The sequence below is a fragment of the Alligator mississippiensis genome, chromosome 4 (genome assembly GCF_030867095.1).
Source record: "Alligator mississippiensis isolate rAllMis1 chromosome 4, rAllMis1, whole genome shotgun sequence".
Classification (NCBI taxonomy): domain Eukaryota; kingdom Metazoa; phylum Chordata; order Crocodylia; family Alligatoridae; genus Alligator; species Alligator mississippiensis.
This window is the reverse complement of record NC_081827.1, coordinates 120,547,089-120,556,001: the sequence shown is the minus strand read 5'-3', so window position 1 is coordinate 120,556,001 and position 8,913 is coordinate 120,547,089. Positions and strand designations below refer to the sequence as shown.

The 8,913-nt window shown below is 41.8% G+C and overlaps 1 long non-coding RNA gene across 1 annotated transcript; it reads left to right on the top strand.

Moving 5' to 3' along the window:
* The first annotated feature begins 839 nt into the window (after nucleotides 1-839).
* LOC132250185 (uncharacterized) lies at nucleotides 840-5,082 on the top strand. The gene is made up of 3 exons (XR_009461816.1): nucleotides 840-936; nucleotides 2,646-2,851; nucleotides 3,700-5,082. It is a non-coding gene; the product is annotated as an uncharacterized LOC132250185 (long non-coding RNA).
* The last annotated feature ends 3,831 nt before the right edge of the window (nucleotides 5,083-8,913 follow it).

Here is an 8,913-nt window from a genome sequence, read left to right as displayed (position 1 = left end):
TTATGGAGTGTTGCAGAGCTTTATAATATTTTTATACACTGCTCTGCAAGCTGGTCTCCATTTGGATTACAGTGTACTCTCAGTTCACTGGATGAGAAATACTTGATTTCTTTTCATAGTTCTCAGTTCAAGAAACATGCATGAATATGTATCATGTCTTTTGACAAACTTTTTTTTTTTGTGCTAGCTTTTGGGGAAAGCTGTGTACAGTCACAGGAGTTAGTGACGGCAGAGACCTATTAGATCATTCATCTATCTTCCTCCCAATGCTGGATTGAACCTATTTGAAAACGTATCTTGTGTTTTATTCAAACTAGTCCCAAATGAAGGAACTTCTGCTGCTTTCTTTGGGAGACTGCTGAGCAGCTTAATATACCTTTCTTTCTGAAAATATTTTAATATTCATCCTAAATTTTTCTCCTCCTTAGTTTCATTTTATACTCCGAGTTTAGCCTCCATGTTTAAATAGTACCTTTCCAGCCCTGTTTTTTACACACTTCAGCTATGTATGGGATTTCAGCATCTTATTTTTTTGTAATCTAGTAATCCACCCATAGACCAGACATGCTAGTGCATATACAGAACCAGAGACTGGTAAAGAATGATGGAGACCTTGGCATGAGAGTACCTTCAGTGCTTTTGGAAGCAAGTGTCATTGTGCCACACTTGACATCAGGGATTTTTCTTGTTACTGAGGGAGAATCTTTCAGGACTATGGACTGAAGGGATTTCCCTGATTGGTGGCTTTTCATACTATAGTCAATAAGATGCTGCTGATTCACCTATAGCATCTTTCACAATAGGTTGGTAAGGTGATTCTACTCATTTCTCTCTAGTGAATGCCAAAGGATCTTCATGAAAAAACTGCTTCTCTTTTGCCTTCCCAAGGGCTCTCATCTGTGCAGTCCACTCAAGACTTATTCCTGTCACATCACAGTAAGTAAAGTAAGGGAGATAATAACTAAGGAACAGCTTGCTGCTTTTACCAACTCTGCTTCCCTTCCAGTTCTATCACTATCACTGTTGCCTCCTAGCTAGTCTGCTCTCTGAAGGAAATTAGATCCTCTGTGAAAAGAAAATGGGCCAAGACAACCTAGGGGAAGATGGAGGCCCTTTAAAGGAAGTGGCAGAAAGTATGTGGCACTGTCGTTCAAGGGATTTGTACTCCAAGTATTCAGTGTCTGGGTCCTGCCAAATGCATCAAGATTCCACTGAATGTTTCTTGTTCAACAGTTAGCTAAAGACACCTTCTTGACATCTTTAACTAGCAAGAGAAAACTCCCTTTCCTTTTAGGATGATGTCCTGTACTTCTTGCCACCATCATAGGCCTACTGTAGTAGGTCTGTGCTGAATAGGAAAACAATATAAAACTATCCCTATTCTATTGCCTTGGAGTCTTTGCCACTAAAGGGGATGGACCTTAAACCCTACTCTAGGGTTGTGTGAAGCTCTGTCTAACTCCATCTGGTCAATTCCTACTTAATAGGGAGGCTGAGAATAACAATAACCTTACTATGCAAAGATGCATCATATAAAATATCCACTGACCATTTGTGTTAAAAGGTTAGATGGCCTAAACTAGTGGTGCTCAACTGTTTGGCCCTGTGGGCCAGATAAATGGTGCAGGGGCAGTCTACAAGCTGGATTGGACTCTGTGTGGTAGGATTGGGCCCCACATGGCTTTGGCTGGCCCCATGTGCTGGGATTGAGACCAGGGGGTCCCATGGCAGCTCTGTCCAGCCTCTCATGCCAGGATCAGGGCCCCATGCTTCCTTGTGCACCTGATCTAGCATACAGAGCCATGGCTTGCAGGTCTCTCCACATGACCTGTGGGCAGCCCTGCAGGCCAGATGACACGGAGCTAGGGGCCAGATCTGGCCTGTGGGCCAGAGCTTGAGTACCTCTGGCCTAAACTGCTGTAGGACTCCTAAAAAAAACTGAAAGGGGGTTGGAGAGAAACACCTTGAAAGCAGTAGCATAGAGTTGAAAGTTGTAGATGCACAACCTAAAATACCTTAGATTTGTCAATCAAAGATTTTATGTAGTAGAGGCTGCATTTTAATGGATCGAGTATCTCACAGGTGCTTCCCCTCCCTTTAAGAAGTGCGTCATTTTTTTCCTAGAAAGCTAATGTTGGAAAATGCTGTATTGTTTTGTTTTCTTTTAGTGAAATTTAGCAGCTGAAACAAAGAGATATAATGATGCTTTAGTTGTCTCATCTAAGCAGCTCAGTTTGCAAAGACAGTAAGAATGTCACCCTCTCTCTGTCACCAACAATATGTAATTTGCTTTCAGTATTAGGAAATCTACAGCTTCCATGTACAATTTCCTTTCTGCTCTGTAATAAGGACACTCCTCTTCACTAACCACAGTACAGAACAGAACAAATGCACTAAATGTAAAATAGAGCCAGGTCTACCTTCATGATTTGCCAGCTGTTCTTATACCCAAATAATGAAACATGTTTGGGGTTCCAAGTGGGTTCAGAGAGGATGCAGCTAGATCATGTGGGAGGAAGGGTCACAAGAGTAATTATTTTCTACTAGATAGTCTAAAAGGCAGAATTTTTTCCATCAAAAGTTAATATTAAGTCTGGTGGAACCAACATCTGACCCACACCTTTTTTTTCCCCCTTCCGACACAGTAGAAAACCACATGGTCAGATGCAGGATGGTCACAAAGTTGGTTGCTTCTACCACAAGGAAGCAGCAGATCCATGGCCGTGCAGTGATGGACACTTCATACGGACATATGTGGGATCCATGGTGTTTTGACCCATGTTCCTTCCACACTCTCTGAAGAGCAGTATATTATCTGATGCTTCATTGTGGGACTTCTTGTATTTGGAAGGTAAGAATACAGCTGGCCTGACCACATGTAAGAATTACCCAGCTGGATCAGATCAGTGGCACAGCTACCTTAGTAATTTGCCTTTGCCAGCACTAGATGCTTTCATGGAGGTGCTAAAATCTACTTGTCCATTAAGGAAATTTTTAACATCCCATCAGTTATGATGGGAAGCAAAAGACTATTTTTTTTGTAATTTTATAAAAATCTCATGTAACATAATTGAATATATTCTACCTAGCACCAAAGGAGAACTTTATCAAGCTAGTACCATGTCTGAATGCTAAGGCTATGTCTACCTGGTGAATTTGCCATGTGCCAGAAAGGCACTTTCAAACATACCATGATGATCTGGTTACTACTTCCTAAACTGGAAGCCATATAGCCACATCTGTGTGACATTTCAGGCAGGGTAATAGCACTGCTGAGTGTTAGTGCCAATTATCCCACTGCAGACTAATTTAGTCCACCCACAGGATTCCTCTGGCACCTACTCTGTTCCTGATTTAGGATATGGCCCATCTGGGACAGTGCAGCATGCTGAAGGATACTGTTCTGGAATCCACTACATTTACTGCGTGCATGTAGCCTAGTATCACCACCATTTCTTACAAACATTTGGTTGCATCTTGGTGGCCCTTCATTGAAGTGCAGGTCCTCTCTGACACAAAACACTCTTTTTTTTTCCTTCAGTTTATTTAAACAGCTTGGTTTAAGACTTGAACATGGGGCATGCTATTTGAATGTGGGGCATGGGAACCCTGCCTTTCTAGAGGAACTGCTTTGTATTCCGGTTGACACAAATCTGCTCCATACTAAACACATAAATGAAACCACCTTATCTGATCAAGTTTCTAGGGAAGTCGGTGACATGAAGTGAAGCATGAGAGAGAGCAAGGAGGAAGGTAAGAAAGATCACCACTGCTACTGTTGCTGCTTCACAGAAATGTAATCTTTTGTGATCTCTTTGGAACAGGAGGTAAATAATAAAACACAAGGGATGGAAAGAATTAAAATAAATGTAGCGTGTGAGTGCATGCTAAAATAGATGTCAGATTAAAAATGACTGAAAAAGAAATTCTACTGTAGGAAGAGAAAAGTGGTTTTCCTTCAGCTTTTCAGATTCCACCTTCATTAGGTAGCAAGTAAAAGAGCTGTGTAGGAAAAAGAGGACTTTTGTTGTTTCCTTCTGAACTTTGAGAGAAGCATAATGCAAGCACAAGGGGATGGTTTTGTGGAGCGCAGCCCAGGAACAATTCTCAGAGTGAATTCCAGGAACCACAAGAATGTATTTGTGTGAGACAAGCTTTGGGAGTTGGGACTTTAAGTTTGCAGTACAGTACATCCAGGAAATTGAATCCTGAACTTCAGCTTTTGATCAGTACTCCAATGCTAAGGAAAAAAAAATGCAAAGTGGTAGTCTCACACTGTCTAACACCTACTTGCAATGGACCTGCAGGCCAATCTAGACACCAAGGATCCTACTCTATTCCCTTCAGCCTTTTTGACACTGACTTTGTCAATGGAGTTATCCTCCTGTTCAGTGTAAGCAGAAGTATTGCCAGGCCTTCTTACTGTCATGGAAGGGCTATTGTTGTAGGAGCTTAACATTTTTTTTCCCTTCATGGTGGCCATGCCATACTGACCTTCACAGATAGGAGGCTCCACAACGAAGGACTCTAAGAACACATTTTATTCTGTAGAAGTTGTGCCATGAGTCCTGTAAAGCTACTTCATTCTCTCTGTAAAGCTCTCATTCTCACTGACAACAGCTGACTGCAACTTGGGACCTGTGGGGAGATGGTAAAGGGTAGAAATGACAGAAGCCTAGCCTGTTTAAAAACTAAGTACTAAAACATTGAACCTTCACCTGTCTCCTGCTCTGTATTTGCACTCTCCAGGCTCCCTTTAAGTTTCTCTTTAGAAGTCCTACAGCAGTTTAGACTATCTAAGCTTTTACTGCCAATGGTCAGTGGGCATTTTACATACTATATCTTTGTAACGTAAGAATGTTCTCATTCTGAGCTGCCCTATTAAATAGGAATTGACCAGATGGACATTCTTGTTTCTCTTCCTCCTGGACAGGTTGAATCTAATTAAAAATCATTCCCTCTTCCCCACCCCCACTACATATTTTCAATATCATCCAGATGTTATCCCTGGTTATTTCAATAAAGCACCATCAAATTTGGATAAAACATGATGATTTTTATCCTGGGAGGCAAAAAGCCAAAGTTCCCACAGAATAAATAAAATTAAAAGTAGATCATGTTGTCCTTTCTCAGTGCTTTGTTTTACAATATAAAGTTCTTGTGTCTCCTTCAGAAAGTGATTTATTTTGCTATAGATGCACTGTAGCTATCAAAGTGCAATTTACACCATTTGCAAAAATCTAGAACTCTTGGTTCAGAGATGATACCTTTTATTAGACCAACTAGGAAATTGCAAAAAAATCATCTTTTTCTGCAAGCTTTTGGGCTTAAATGCCCTTCATCAGGCTCAGGGAAAATTAATGATGAAGGGTGTTTGAGCCTGAAAGCTTGCAGAAAAAGATAATTTTTTGGCAATTTCCTAGTTGGTCTATGTGGCAGGGCATTATTGGTGCCTGCCACTTTAAGACCTGAGCCAAGCAGCCAGCAGTGCTTGATTGCGGTGGCCATTTTAGATCTTTGCCCGCCTATATAAACAGAGCATTTTGCTGCTGGCAGAGGCGGCAGCAACAATGCCTGGCTGCAAGGCTTCATGTATTATCCTGGAGGTAAGGGCAGGAACTGTAGGGGATGGCTTGTAGGCTCCTGGTCCTGGGCATGACCTAAAACTGCACCTGCAGGGAGTGGGTTGCCTGGCGGGGCTCTCAGTGACATGGGAACTCCCAGGAAATGCCAGGCCAGTTACCACCCTAGTGAAAGGCGGGTCGGGATGCCTTAATAACCCCAGCTCCCACAACCAGGTGGGTTACCCACTAGTAGGGTTCAGAAGGCAGATCCAGGAGTGAGAGTGGGGCTACAGACTTGGAAACCTGTCTTGAAATCCCTTGACTAGGGCCAGGACTGGAAGGGTCAAAGGGCCTGGGCCCCACCACGAGGGACGCCCAAAGCTAGGGGCCTGGGGTTCTGACTAGCCTGGAGGTGAGGCCAGGGCCTGTGTAGCCAAAGGTCCTGGGGGGCCACACCCATAAAGGGAAATTGCCTTCATTCTAGGCTACCTAGCTTCCTGAGCTGAGTAGGCCGCCTGAGTGAAGGGATCGAGATGGGGTCTGGACTAGAGGATTCTGGGGCCCAGAGTGGGGCTGGTGATGTTAACAACTGTGGATGCCAGCTGCAAGGCTTAAGCTGTGGTTTAGGGGAGGAATGGAGCCACAGATAGCGCCCCCTGGCATCGGGGCAAGAAATGGGCAGCCTCCTGCCTAGTTAACAACTTAATTAGATAACAACAAGGCATGGCAGGTGAGAAGGCGGGCGGTTGGCCCAGAACAGGTGGGTGGGGCCGTCAGAAGATGGGCCCCAAGAAAGCCCCCTGTTACAGTCTAATAAAAGGTATCATCTCTGACCCAAGAGTTCTAGACTTTCACATTTCTTTTTGTCTCAGACCAACATGGCTACCAATACATCTCATATACATGTTTTGAAATGTATGCTCTGGATGTAAGCCTTATTAAAGCTCCTCCTCTCTCCCATAGTATATATATAAAAAAAAACAACTAAAAAAAATACTCAGATACCCTTTTTGTTTTGTTCCCTCCATATAGGCATACAAAGAATTTTCTGAGTTTTGTCTACAGTCTTCCACTTGCAAGTTGAAAGACCTTGTTTCTTTAAAAAAAAAATTCCTTAAAATATACTTAAAATATACTTAGATCTCCAGTCAATAACTTAAAAATAATGGTGGATAGATTTGAACCTCGCATCACATAAGGTTACTTCTGATATGAATTGTATAAGCACCTACCTCCATTGTAATGGGCAGAACCATAACCTTGAATGCTTGGTATATAGAGTCAAGTTAGCTCAGCATGTGGCAGCTCAGGCCTATCTCCATTTACTCTATTTGTTCTGAGGGTTTCTCCTGCAACAGTTGATACCATCACAAGAACCCAGACTTGGGCTTCTCCTCCTCTGGGCCTTATGTGACAAAGTAACTTAAAGTCCTTCAAGTAGCTGTCAGAAAATGGGGAAGCTGAGGAATCAGGGGTCGGTGGACTGGTAGGAGGACGACAGTGCATATTTAGGCCCCGTAGCGTAACACTGAAATTACTTCCAGTCCTGTATAAAGCTGAGCAGAATATTTATTATTAAAAACAAAGCACTAGGGTTTGGGTTTTTTCTTTTAAACATTTTTAGTTTAATTCACTTTTTTCAGAATATCACAAATTTCAAAACAGAACCGTTTAAAATGTGGTAAGATAATTTTAATCATTGGGTGTCCAGCAATTTCACAGTGTTTTAACTAGGTCATTTGGCAGTAATTTATGAAACGTATGAGGGGCAATGGGTTGGTCAAAAGACTTGAAATGCATTTAAATCTAGTTGTGTCTAATACAATGGGGGGAGGGGGGGCAACCATTTTGGCAGGCATGCAACAAAGTAAGCTCCATACCCTCCTTGAGTACCACTCCAATCCCCTTTCCCTGCTCAAATCTGCTGCTCTGCTTTCTGCCCTGTACTGTGTGTTTCTGGTCCCATTGGTTGCTTTGCTTGCATCTCCCAGCCCTGTGCTCTCTATGTAATCTGTTTGTTGCTCTGCTTTATGTTCTCTGGTCCTTCCCTGATCTGTCATGTGCCACACACAGACTGGCCATGTCACTTGTGGCATACATGCCACAGGTTGGCCACACCTGGCTCTAACAGATGAACAGGCTCCCATTATATAACACCCTTCAACTATGAAAGCTAGAGTGCTATAAGTCCAGGTGCTGTACATGTTCTGAAAGACAACCAAAAAAATTGGGGGCCAGAAAACTGGGAACGTAGCTAATTTTTTCTACCTTAATTGGGAATGTAGTTAATTTTTTTCTACTCAATATGTGTCCATTTGGATTGGTACAGATGTGCAAACGTATGCCATAAACATTTTTAAGGTTACTCTTGCATGGCTATGCTTTAGCAATTGAAAGATTAAGTGAATTGAATGCTTACTGCAGAGGTCATGAGTCTGCCAGATATCCCATGGAAAATTATTTCAATGGCAGTATATTTGCTTCCACTCCATTTCATGGGCTCTCAGGTCAGCAGGAGAGTTTGGCTACAAAAGGACAACCAAGGATTGGAATTTTCCTTCAGGAAGACTTTCAGTGAAGCTCAAGGGAAACTGATTTAAAAGGATCGCCTTCATTTTGAAAACAATGTATAAAAATATGTCCATACAGCTCAGTCAGGGAGGCTGAATCTTGTGTATCTCAGGAATTGACCAGAAAAACCCAAAGGACCCTGAAATGGATTGCCTGGATTGCCATTTTAAGAAATAAACTTAAGATATATTTTCTAATATGTGTTACTGCATCTGTTGGGTTCTCTGCATATACTGTAGTCCATTTTCTGCTACTATTCAGCTTTTCCATTTGTCCAACAGCATTATGCTAGTCTAAACACATAAGACTCTGGTAGCACTTTGGGATTGATATGTATATAAACCATATTTTGATCTTTTAAGTTCTAAGGATCTCCTTGAAACCATAATAAAAATATTCTGACAGCATCTGACTAATACTTCTCATCGCATGCACCTGATTAGCTCCAGTGAAGCCAGTGGAACTACTCAAGATGATAAGGTTAGCACCTTTCTACTTACATACTACACTTCAGTAATTAAATAATGCATTAAACTTACTGTTGTCTGCTCATCAGAAGGGCTGCAATGATTTGGATATTATTTGTAGTATGCTGTTAATTTAAATAATCCTGTATACAAAATGGGGGAGTTGACACCAACATTGAAAAAATCACTTTTTTTCAATGTCAAAAGTTTAAACAAAGGCAAAGTTGGAATTCAGCCTGTGAGATCTTCTACAGTGGCAGCATTTAGAAACTGACACTTTAAAATATTAACATGTTTAAAAAGGTATGTAT